Source organism: Sturnus vulgaris, chromosome 6, assembly GCF_052056855.1.
Source record: "Sturnus vulgaris isolate bStuVul1 chromosome 6, bStuVul1.hap1, whole genome shotgun sequence".
Taxonomy (NCBI): Eukaryota; Metazoa; Chordata; class Aves; order Passeriformes; family Sturnidae; genus Sturnus; species Sturnus vulgaris.
In genome coordinates this window covers 18,935,799-18,947,875 of record NC_142248.1, presented here as the reverse complement: position 1 = coordinate 18,947,875, position 12,077 = coordinate 18,935,799, and the positions used below count along the sequence as shown (strand labels likewise).

At 34.6% G+C, this 12,077-nt stretch overlaps 1 long non-coding RNA gene across 21 annotated transcripts in view; it reads left to right on the top strand.

Moving 5' to 3' along the window:
* The window catches only part of LOC106861509 (uncharacterized), a 228,744-nt gene that overhangs the window by 17,620 nt on the left and 199,047 nt on the right, over window positions 1-12,077 (top strand). For 17 of the 21 annotated variants that reach the window (XR_015804530.1, XR_015804519.1, XR_015804525.1 and 14 more), the window contains exon 4: window positions 3,955-4,042. The exons of the other annotated variants lie outside the window; for them this stretch is intronic. This is a non-coding gene — a long non-coding RNA (uncharacterized LOC106861509). The remainder of the gene's footprint in view (window positions 1-3,954; window positions 4,043-12,077) is intronic. 21 annotated transcript variants of the gene reach the window in all.

The following is a 12,077-nucleotide window of genomic DNA, read 5'->3' as shown; positions in this document are numbered from 1 at the left end:
TTTAACTTCATTTCACTAACAAAGCAGAGGGTTATAAAGGGGAAAATTAGAAAAAATCCTTCTTATCACTGTAATATAGTAGTTTTAAAAGAAATGTGTATGTACTATATAAATTCATAGACCTTGGCAACTGTGTCGGTATTTTCAATATTTTAAATTGGGAGCAGAGAAGAAGATTTTAGTAAAAGCTGTATGATCATACAAAGGACGGAATTTGGTGATAACTTGTTTGGAAATGTGTACAAATGCATCCAAAATCAGTGTAAAAATCCAAATAATTTTTCATTTAAGAAATTGCATATTTCTGTGTATTAATATGCAATAATTTATGAAATGTAGAATATGTATTCTATATTATTATATAAAGAGGTTATACTAAGCATACATAGTATATGGAAGAATGCACAATTTATGCATATATATATGTGTGTGTGTGTATACGTGTGTGTGTGTGTGTGTATACGTGTGTGTGTGTGTTTCCATTTCCTGTCTCTCCATTGATTCTATCTTCCAGTTCATGTTTTTGTGTAAATCAGGAGTGATTTTTACTAAGTCAATGTTTAAAATGTTGTAAGAGGTTATTGTCAAGTCCATTATATATAGTAAACATACATTAAAATTTAAGACATGAGCCAAGACAATACTCAACTATTCATTTTGGACTGAGTCCAAATAACTGGCTCATATGCCAACAATTTGCTAGTATAATATTTAGATAATATTCTTCATCAGACATGTTTTTATATTGGAGAGATCCATGTAACCTGGGTGTTCTTGAAAATAGAACTTAACTGTTATGTTATTTAAGTGTTTTGAGCATGTTAGCCTTTATATCTTCCGATTTGTACTTTCATTTCAGTGACAGTACTGCTGGAACAGCAATTTTTCTTCCAGGAAAATTCAGCAGATCTTTTGAGACTTAAAGTATTTAAGAAGTCCAAGTGAGCACGATATTCACAACCCCCTGGAAAGTATTTTTCAACCCTGAGATAGAATTTTTGAGCTCACAAGCAATAATAAAATGATTGTCTAAAATTTTGCTTTTAATATACGTAAACATCCTAAGGGATTAAAAAAAGTGTTCTGTTTCATTATATGTTTTTGCTTCAGACATCATTACCCTCTAAAAGTCACTTCAGTTCCACGTGTGACTATTTGCTACATAAGAAGTCAAGCAGCGAGTTAATTATCCACTTAAAAATAAAATTCTGTCCTTAAGACAAAAGGAGAAGGGCACTTTTCATGACATTTTCAATGAACTGGAACTTCTTGCTTCAAATGATATTCCAAAAACTTGCTTTTTCTCTTGGAACTGGGTCAGAGTTTTTCTAGCCTTGATAGAATTGGCATCCTTTCTCGAAATCGAAATATGCCAGCCGTAGTACTTTTTCAGTAATTCAGTTATCATGCAGAAAATCTTTGATAAGGCCACATATGCACCATTTGTGCTATAGAGATCCATGAACCTGCAAGGTTATGTGACTGTGAGTAACCCCTGCTGCCATTTGATGTTACTAAGTCTTCAAAAAGCTTGACCGTGAGACAGACTTCTTTTTCCCCCAAAGGCTCAACATTCTTTTTTGTGCTACATTTTTCAGAAGAACTCTTTGTTTGAAGAAGCTGGGCAGGGTAAAGCTGGCAGACTGGAACACTGCCCTGATGTGTTGTGACAGACATGTAATCTGCCATTTGACCACTGGTTCACACATCAGTGTTAATGTGAATGTGACACCTCTCAGCATACTGTTAATCATGCATTACTCTTCTGTCTAAAATGTGGAGATGTGGAGTAGACTTTTATTCTTTTCAGAAGACTATACAAAAAACCCTAGTGAAATGAAATTTTACAGCCATAAAAAGCAAACTGATTGACAGCTGCAAATCATAGTCACAGCAACATTGATATATACATATTTATAGATCCCTAGATTTAAAAACTAAAAGGAATCATTAGGACAGTCTGCTTAATCTAACGCACTCCCACTCCAAACATGCACGGAGTCAAACATGTAGTCCCGTGTCAAGTGTGAGGAAGCCTAGAAGATGACCGACCTTCTGTAGTCCAGAAATGAGATCAATTCAGCTTCTTTTCCTCTCTAGCACTTTTGCATCTCTTGGGTTTTGTTTCTTTTTCTCCTGGTGTTTCATCACCAAAGTGCCCAGGAGTTCATCTGCTTTCATTCAACTGAAATGCATGTACCAGATGGTGCAAATAGCCCAGTATATTTCAATCCTGTATCCATGTCAAAAAGCAGGCAGACTGCTGCAGTTCTTGGTTGCTGCACCTCATGGTATCAAAGGCTGGCTAAGAAGAGTGACACTGCTTGACAATGAATAAGATTTTTCAGGTCTGGCAGGGAAGTTGCTTTGGAAGCTGAAATCCTGCTTCTACTCTGCAGGAGTTGCTTTTCATGATTAATTAATTGTGTTTACACTAATCTGTAAAGGATGTAAAGAAATATAAAAACAGTTACAGAAATGTTTCTAGTTAGGATACTTTATAACAACTTTATAGTAACCATTTCGTCACCTGCATTTTAAATATATTATCTACTTGCTTGTTAGAATTGTAATGGAAATTGACCTAAACCAGAAAGTTCTATATTGTACTTTTCAACATTCTTTTACAGGAGGACCACTGAGATCTGTGTTTGCTATGTGAACAGCCTAGATCTCTGATGTCCTTAGGTCAATGAAGTTTGAAAGTGTCATGAGGGCTAGGCAGTGCAGCAAAGGTCACTATCCACTTTCATCTGATAGCACCTGCCTAGAGTTTGGCCTCAAGACTTTCAAAATATCTCCATAGTAAAGCCTTAGGTATACAAAAGCCATAGCTCTAGCAAAATGATGATAGGAGGTTTCAAAGAATGGACAGTTGTTTGTCTTGGAAAACAGAAACTGGAGATAGTAGTTGAAATCTGTTTGTGGCAAAAGTAGACATTCTCTCTGTTGGTTTTCTGACTCCTAAATGCTGTAACAGTACAGAATACAAGAAGATTATGCCTTCCTGTTCATTCTTCTGGCATGTTACTAATCCCACAGGTAACAGAAAATTCACATGGTACATTTGAGCAGCAGTGTGGTTCTTTCTCACTCTGTCCTCTGTCACATCTGCAAGAGTGTGTCTCTTTTAGGACACAGGCAAAGTATTCCTCTGCCTGTTTGGGTTACCTGTGAATTTTCTTCTTGCTGTTTATAGGCTAGGATGTAAGGATTTTAAAACATGGTAGAGAATTCTGGTTTGACTGATTTTGACTGAATCATCTGTGGGATGATTTATAAGTGGCTCAGGAAGGGACAGCACTCTTTTACCTTTTTAACCTGTCCAGCTCTAAAGCTTCTCTCTGAATTTTTTATATTATTGACAAGTCTTTGTTTCTGAATCCCCAAACATTTATGTTTTTCTAACTACTGAAGATACAGATATCTTGCTTGGAAAACTATCTTCCTTCCTGAACAAAGAATTCCAGGACAGAAAAGAGTACCACAGAATAGTTCATGTAGCTGAAAGAGCTGTCTTACAAGAAATTACAGTTGGTTGTGCGTTCATTTTGCATTTCCACGTATAGTGTTGGTATGCTTGTTGACAAATCTATGTATGTATGTTTGTTTATATATTCAGAAGCTCTAGTTTGCTTGCAGTCATTGTGGAGGTGGTTCTTCTCATATGCATTGTATTTATAGGAGTATAATTTTAAGCAGAAGTGAAACTGAAAAGAATTTTTTATTTAGCTAAAGGCATGTCATAGATTAGGTAGGAGCCATCAACCAGGCCATGGTACCAATATATATATAATGGAAACGTGTAAAAACAGTCAGGAGAGAAAGGTTATTTAATATGGTAAATGGAAGTGGCATGAAGGGATAAAAGTAATAAGAGAAAGTTTAGACTGTCTACCTGAAAAATTCTGGGCAGCAAACTAGTTGCACTAAACAACTGTGTACTTTCTACAGGGAAACATTAACAGTCCAATTGCTTGAGATTTTTGAGAGGCCAAAGGAACAGCAAAATACATGTTGGGGGAAAAGCTTGAATTGGCAGGTAGGTAGATTAGTTGACCTATTAGTTCTTTTCTATTGCAAACTTCTATGATTTTATGTGGGGAAAATTCCTTTTCAACCCACGCTGGCAATCTGTTTATGTTCTGAAGTATGATGATTGACATCCCTTTTAACTTTTAACCTAGAGAATGTCTCTGCAAGTGTTATTCCTACATATAAATGTCTAATGCTTTTAATAAAAAAAAAAAAAAGTCTCTCAATTAGGGGACTGTATCCATGTGCAAATGCAGAATGGAGATCACAACAGAGTCTGAGGTGTTATCGCGGCATGGGCAGCACTCCCACTCAGGAAGGATGGGGCGTTGAGAAGGAAAAGGGAGCATTTGGGACTTTATAGACTGGAGAGTAAAGGCAAACAAGAGAAAAGTGGATAAAAACAGTCAGAAAGAAGGGTATAATTTTTGTTGAAAGGGGAAATAGGAAGGAAAGAATAGAGAAAAATGGGAAGGTTGCAAGGTATGAGAAGCAAGATTGGCAATGAGACCTAATTTATGGAGTAGAAGAAAAAGAACAAATAAGGATGTTCTGCTATTATTATGGTGCCAGAGTATCTTGCTACCTGTAAGCATTTTCCTTTGGTTCATCTACATGGAGCCTTATTTTTTTTTTCATTTCAAACAGTGTAATATTTACTAAGCATCACTGAAGCACACTGCATGGATTTTTGTGATAAATAGTGTGCATTACAATTAAAATTCAGCTTATCCATCTTTCCCATGAAAGTAAAGCTTACAAAAATATAGAACATTTAGAAAACTATAGCACCCTAGTAGAAAGAAGTTCCATGTTCTGCCAGCCTTTCCTGCATTTTACCCCTAACTGGGGGACTGTAGATGGATTTATGAGAGGGAAAACATTAAAAAGAAATATTTAAGAAATTATAAGCTAGCAAAATTTCATGTATTTAAATATTACAAAAATACTCTTCACATGTTATGGTATTAAACTAGAGCTCATTTTACAAAAAGAAATAAAAATTGCAGAGAATTCCAGTTAATCAAAAATATATTTGCAATGTTACTTGCTCTGACTTAAAGAAGTTTGCTGAAGCATCAACTTCATTTCTGTCGAAGACTGTAAAAAAGATTGAAGCTGGGGCCTGGAATATGAACAAACAATGCATCTAAGTTAGTGCCCCACAGAATATTTTAAAATTATTTAACACAAATCATCTCAGTGTCAACAACTCATCACAGATAAACTATCTAATTAACAGAAGCCATCATAGTATTTGAGAACTCAGTCTTGGCTCAGTTGATATACCAGAAGGGCACTCCTTGATAAGCAAAATTTATAAAGGAAGGTTTAAAAAACATTACTGCCTGAAGTAGATTCTTCTTAGTTTTAAATTAACCCTGTGCTAGGTTGGGGTTTTTAGTTGTTTGGATTTTTAAAATCTTAATGAGATAACAATCACAGGCTGACCTCATGTTCTCAGGTATATTCCAAGCTAAGACTCTGTTACACAGTCTATTTTATGATGCAATATTTTTTTTTAGTGAGTCTGCCGTGCACTTGGAACAATGCCAAAATGCAGCTCAGTTAACAAAAGTGTCCTCAGCTTTTGTAAGCACTTCTGAGATAGTTTTACCCCACTTCTTGAAAATTGCAAAGATTTTCAAAATCCTATAAAACTTTACTGCAAAACACTTTTGGGCATCAAAGCATTGGCTGGCTGTTGCAGTACCAGATCAGCCACTTATTGGAATTGCACTTATTGCAGGTGATTCAGTTCCCTGCAGGAAGTCTGTGGGGAGAGAAAGATGGTAATGGGATCTATGAAAATATAGCATAGACCAAAAGTCACTGAAAATAGGTTGTGGGAAATACTGAAAAGAGATATCCCTCTTAAGTCTCCGGGGGTTAATGTTTTTATGTTTCAAGGAGATGATCTAGGACAATAATATTCATTACCCTAAATCTGCTCCTGAAACTAGTCTTTTTCACAGAGGAAACATGAAATAACACTTAGGTAGGAGTGAAGTACTATCTTTTTTCCATCCCATCCCAGGTAGATTATTTGCTACAATATTCACCAAGTGTATGGCAGAAATGGGTAGAATTGATCTTTTTTTCTGAGTTGAAGGAGATCACACTGCTGACATCAAGTCTTGGAAGAGAGCAATTTATCCTTAGCCATTATATGAGCCATTAGAGCATTCCTAGGTTTGAACAAAGCATACTCTCCACCATCTTAGCAAATAATAATACTGAGCTTTCCAATGTATTTTAAAAAAGAATTTTAAAATGACTGGTGAAAACAGAGCAATCTACAGACGGTTTTCACAAAATATTATTCTGGAGCAGAAAACAGATTTTTTTTTTTTTTTTTTTTTTTTTTTTTTTTTTTTTTTTTTTTTTTTTTGCCTTGATTTGGCTGAGATTTGTTGTCACATCTCTGGAGGTATTTCAGCATCTCAACTGCCTACCTTTGCAAATTAGAGCTCTAGTTTTGAAAGAAATTTACTGGAAAGCAAAGAAAAAGATACATATGCATGCTAATAATATGCTAATAATAATAATATAAAACATATCTAAATATTTTCATCAAACCACTCAAAATTTTCAGTGGACTAATTGGGAAATTTATTTTCAACAGAAAATACTTGAAAATAAATGTTCTCTTCTGTCTTTTAAAAATTTGAAGGCTATGAATTTTGAAAAGATTTCTTATCATCAATTCACTAAAAATTATTGCCCCGTTTCAATTCTGTATAATTTCCCGAGCTATTGAGGGAGACTCTGATAAGGAAAATAATAAGTCATAATGATCAATATAATGGTGTCAACATATCATGCAATGAATCAAATGTACAAAAATTAATTTATTTATCTTGCCTTTCACTTGGCACTTAAGTAGAGGTGATGTTATTCTAGGAACATTTTGGTAAGGAATGTAGGAGTAATGACTCTTAGGAATCTGCAGGGATCATTGAACTTTAAGGGCAGGAAGCCACCTAATAGATATGCAATACATGCCAGTATAATTCTATTGCCTCTAGTAAAATAGACTGAATAAAAGTCACAAAAGCTGTCAGCTGCTGAAGGAACATAGTTGGCAAGACCAAGACAATTGACAATGTGTTTGGTCTTCACCCTTCTGATTTTTTTTAGACATTTCTCATTAAATGGGTTTACACAACTTGAGGTAAATTTATTTAAAGTTCTTATGAGATTTTTCCACTGAATAACACTCCAGAGAGGCTTCATGTGTTGTTCATTACATGAACACAAGTATTAAGGAGCATAGCTGGATATGGGTATATTCCCAAAGTAATTTCTGAGTTATTTCTTTCATATTTAATGGATTAATGTACCATTGAAGTTATCAGCAGTGATGACAATGACATTCTTGTACATTCCTCAAAAGATATGGAGTATCTCAGACAAGTGTTGCAGAAATAACTCATTTTTCAGCTCCCTGGCAGTTCTAGATAATGATTTCAGATCAATTCAAATTAATGGCAGCTCTTGGACTATTTTCAATGTTTAACATGCACACATATTGTTTTTCCAGACAGAGATATGCACAAACTTGATGTTTTCAGATGTCTTCTCCAAGTCTAGGAAGCTACTACATATATGTCCTGTTGTCTTTAACAGTTCAAGCAAGTGATGATCCTCATCACTCCACAAAAATAAAGTAATTGTTAATAAAGCCTATCTAACCTTAGTTAATTTGTTTCTATAAAAATAATAGCAAAAACCTTAACTAAGGACTAATAATTTCCCCCACCCCTAAGTCCCCAAAGTATCAGGCTCTACCCCTAATGCCCCTTTGCAAGAAAATGTGGTAAGCTAGGCACACCCAAAAGTTTACGTGAAAAAACTAATTCCAGAGAAAGATTTTTCAATAAAAAATGGAAATTACATTATTTCTCAAGTGATGAGTTGGATTTACACATACTTTGCATCTATAATGAATATACACACAACAGAATGACTGGAGTCCAAAAATGTCTCTACACCATCACTGTATTTTCCTGAATCTGATACTGGCAGCATGCTGAAGCACTCTCTCATAAATGTTAAAAAATGAGATGGTTTGCATCTGATAAGTGTTAGAAAAAGGATTAGCTTTCTTGGGGTGGTTGTATCAAATTGGGATTAACATTTTCCATTTAGCCCCTTCTGCTTCTGGAGAGGCTGACATGATTTAGTGACTTTGAAAGTAACACCTTTGTCATTTTCATTGTACTTCATTTCACCTTCTCATTTGTGTCTTTTTAAAATAAGATGTCTAACTGAATACAGTAATCAATGTGCCATCGATTTATATAATGCAATTGTAATCTTCTCTTTTCTATTCTCTAGTCCCTTCTTAACACAATTTAACATCTTATTTGCTTTTTTAATCACCACTGAACAAGTCTCTTCATTGAGCTGTCTACAGTAATGCCTGGATCCTTTTTTTCCTGAGAGGTTACAACTAATTCAGAAGACATCATTATGTATAAATACTTTAGACCGTTTCCACTAATGTGTTTTTAGGGGGGGTCTTATCTGTCTTGAGGCTTATCTGCTGCTCAGTTTTTCAACCAGATTTTTTTGCAGAATTTACGTAAAGCTCTTCATAGTTCCTTAATGTAAATGATGCAAATGAATTTACAATTTCAACTGCTTTATCACATTTAGTCTTTATCCTGTTTTCAAATTCAACATACAGAATGAGCAATACTTTTGCCAAAACTGTTTTGTGTAGTTAACTCTGTATTCATCATGCTGGAAACAAGAATTTTGTTGCTGTTCTGTTAGTCTATGATTATATAGCTGCAATATCAACAACCACTAAATAGGATAAACACCCAAGAAACACCTGAAATACACCTACTATAAAACTGTAAACCTGAGGTACATAACAGTCCAGCCATAGTTATGTGTCACAGCATTGATTTATCCTTCTAAGCCAACCTTAATCATAGGACACTTGCCTCCTGTATTATGCCTGTTATGCCTGTATTCCTGTATTATCAAATTTTTAATAGTTAAGACTTCAGTAATTTACTGACTTATGCTTTCCTATAGAGATTTTTTGCTGATTTCCATGTGGATTAGTTTACAATTAGGTCACACATGTCAAAAATACAATGTAGTCACTAAAATTGTAGTGTCAGTACAGTATATATTGAAAGTAGTTTTTATATTTCTGGCAAGCAGTGCTTTGCCTTATTGTTTTCTTGCGAAGAACTGCTTTAACATCACTGGAAAATTTAAAATAGTTGTCATATTTACAGAATTATGTTCCATGATGCCACTTCTTAAAATAAACAAAATAAAAATTAAAATAATACTGCAGGAGAGGGTTCTGATATCTGCCATTTTTCTGTGTTTGTCTAGAGCATATAGAGATAAGAGTTTTATTCCTCTTTGGTGCAATCACATTACAATTAGTAGACAATAAACACAGGAGATATATCTCCTATTACACCACTTTTAGGTTGCATTATATTTCTCTGTTAAAGTGTGTTAACTGTTACTGCAAGACAGCTCACTGCTAAATGATTTCCAGGAAAACCTAACTACCTGCTAATATGTGTAGCAATAATTTCAATTGTTTTAATTTTCTGTTCCTTCATAATTTAGAGACTGATGTAGTTACATCTAACTACATTACGTTGCTGGATTTCTTAGAATTTCCCTCATTAAGTATTATTTTTTAATTAAATCTCTCCATTCAATCTTTGTATAATAGCTAAGGGTAAAGAATCTTCAGTCTGCTTAAAAGACGAATTTTCTGCTATAAACAGCATGCCGTTACAACTCAACTGATCGCAAAGAATTTGGATTACAGTGTGATTCAAGTCTTTCATTGAACTGATATTATCCACTCAACCTCAGCAATACCTTAGAGAAATACAAAGCAGAGTAACTGTCTTTTATATTGTACTCTCTCAGTGCAAGAATAATAGAGATGCCATGAACATTGCAGAGGTGTCACATTAGCTGCTGAACTAAATAGTGTGAAGGAAAGGGAACTCATTGTTAATTTTTTTACAAGGATGGAATAGATGAACATTGCTTACAAATGAGCTTTATTTAGTTTTAAACACATTTCATGAAGTAAATAGTATATTTCCCTAATTTTCATGTCTTTTGGTATGCTTCCAAAAACTTGGAAGTGAATTAGTGTGCAATTTGCATCCAAATCTCAGCCAAGGGGATGTGGTTTATTATAATACATGGCCCTCCTAATTATTGAACAGCCCGAGAAAACTAGGCACAGTGTGCATCTGTTATTGCTTGACCACACTGCCAAACATAATTTGGCAAGCACAGAAATGTACATTGAGCAGACCTACAGTCTAATTTGCATTAGTTTGTCGTAATTATATGAAAGCTATAACTGAACCAAGCTTGTCCTCTTTTTAGAGCACATCATTCTTTTTGAAAAGAAATCTCAACCAAAAATCCAAAACAATTAAATAGCACACACATACACAACCCTGAGAAACTCCTTGTTTGCACAGTAGACTTTCACAGTATTATTTAATGATTATCCAAATGTTATTTCTGTGTATTCTGTAAAATATCAAACAAGGATTTTTTCCCCTGCAGTTTATATAAGCTTTTCTGTGTTTTCTTTCATCCCCATTCAGAATTTTTTTATCTCTTCTGCCAAATTCTAAAACCTTATATAATTTAATACCCTGTAATTGATTATTAACGTTATTGGCATTTTTAAATTCAATTGCTAAGGAGGAAGAGGAGGAAAGTCCTGCGTTTCATAATTTGCCTTTGACCCTTTCCATAGCCATTTACTTCAAACTCTATTCTGATTAAAAGAAGAAGTCTTAGGATAAGCCACAGTAATGCTGTAAAGCAGTAACCTAAGCTCAGGGAAGCTGGGATGCTGTGGTAAAAGTACTTGCAGGTTTTGGTCTACAGAACTTCCAAGGGAAAATTCTTGTTTCCTCTCTTACTTTTCTAGTTAAATTATATGTTCAGATACACAGACATCATGGCTCTATATAAAAGATGATGGGAAACCTAAACTGAATCAATAGATGAAGAAATAAAGCAGAATCTCATCTGCAGAAAGTATTATTGTGTAATACTGTCCAGAAATGCAGAGGCATGAAAAAGATGAGAGAGTCAAATTCAATCCCCATTGAAATCAATGACAAAAGGTAATAGTCACTCTCAACAGCCATAGGATCAAGCATAGATGAATGGGAGTTCTTTTTCTCCCCTGCTTTAAGTAAACTCTGGCATTTTCAACTTCACTGCAGGAGCTGAGAAGCAAACGCACAGTCCTTGTTTTTGGTAAACAGCTTGACATTTTGTAATATTGGACTAGTTAAAGGGCTTTCAATCTAGAGTTTGAGTATTAAGAAATAACTGTATATTGACTATGTACTTGTGTATTCTCAGATAGCTTAGGGTAATTATTAGCCAGCACACTCAGAGTCAGAAACAGTTACTGTGAAATGACCATACGGAGACTATGTAAATGAGTTTCCAAGAGAGAAAATGCAATGAAGTATAAAAGTGAATAAAACCTGCTCAATATTGCTGAATAACCACTACCTCTACACTCTGATTACCTGATCAAATCTATTTTCGTAAACAAACCAAACTTGGAATAAGTTAGAGGGGAAAGAAATCTCAATGAACCATTTACAAATGGTATTTCAGAGCTGACCAAAAAGCACTCAATTTCCTTTCGCATAATATGTGGAAAATAAAGATATGCTTTCTTATACAGTAGCTCCTGTAAAACGGCTTTATTTTCTATTTTAGTTGTTTGGTGTATTTCTACAATAAAATAAGAGTTGCATAAGAAAACATCTTTTTACTGAACCAGTCTCTTGCCACATATCTATCCTCTAACTTCAGGGGCTGGAATAAAGCAATGGAAGCTGGGGAAGAGTGGTGTCAAGTAAAATCGTACTGATCTACTTTTTTTAGCACCAAAACTTGCTTCATTTAGTTTGTACTTATTTGTGTGTGGGTTCTTGTTCGTTTGTTTGTGGGGTTTTTGTCTTGTTTTGTTGTTTGTTTTGTTTTGTGGGGTT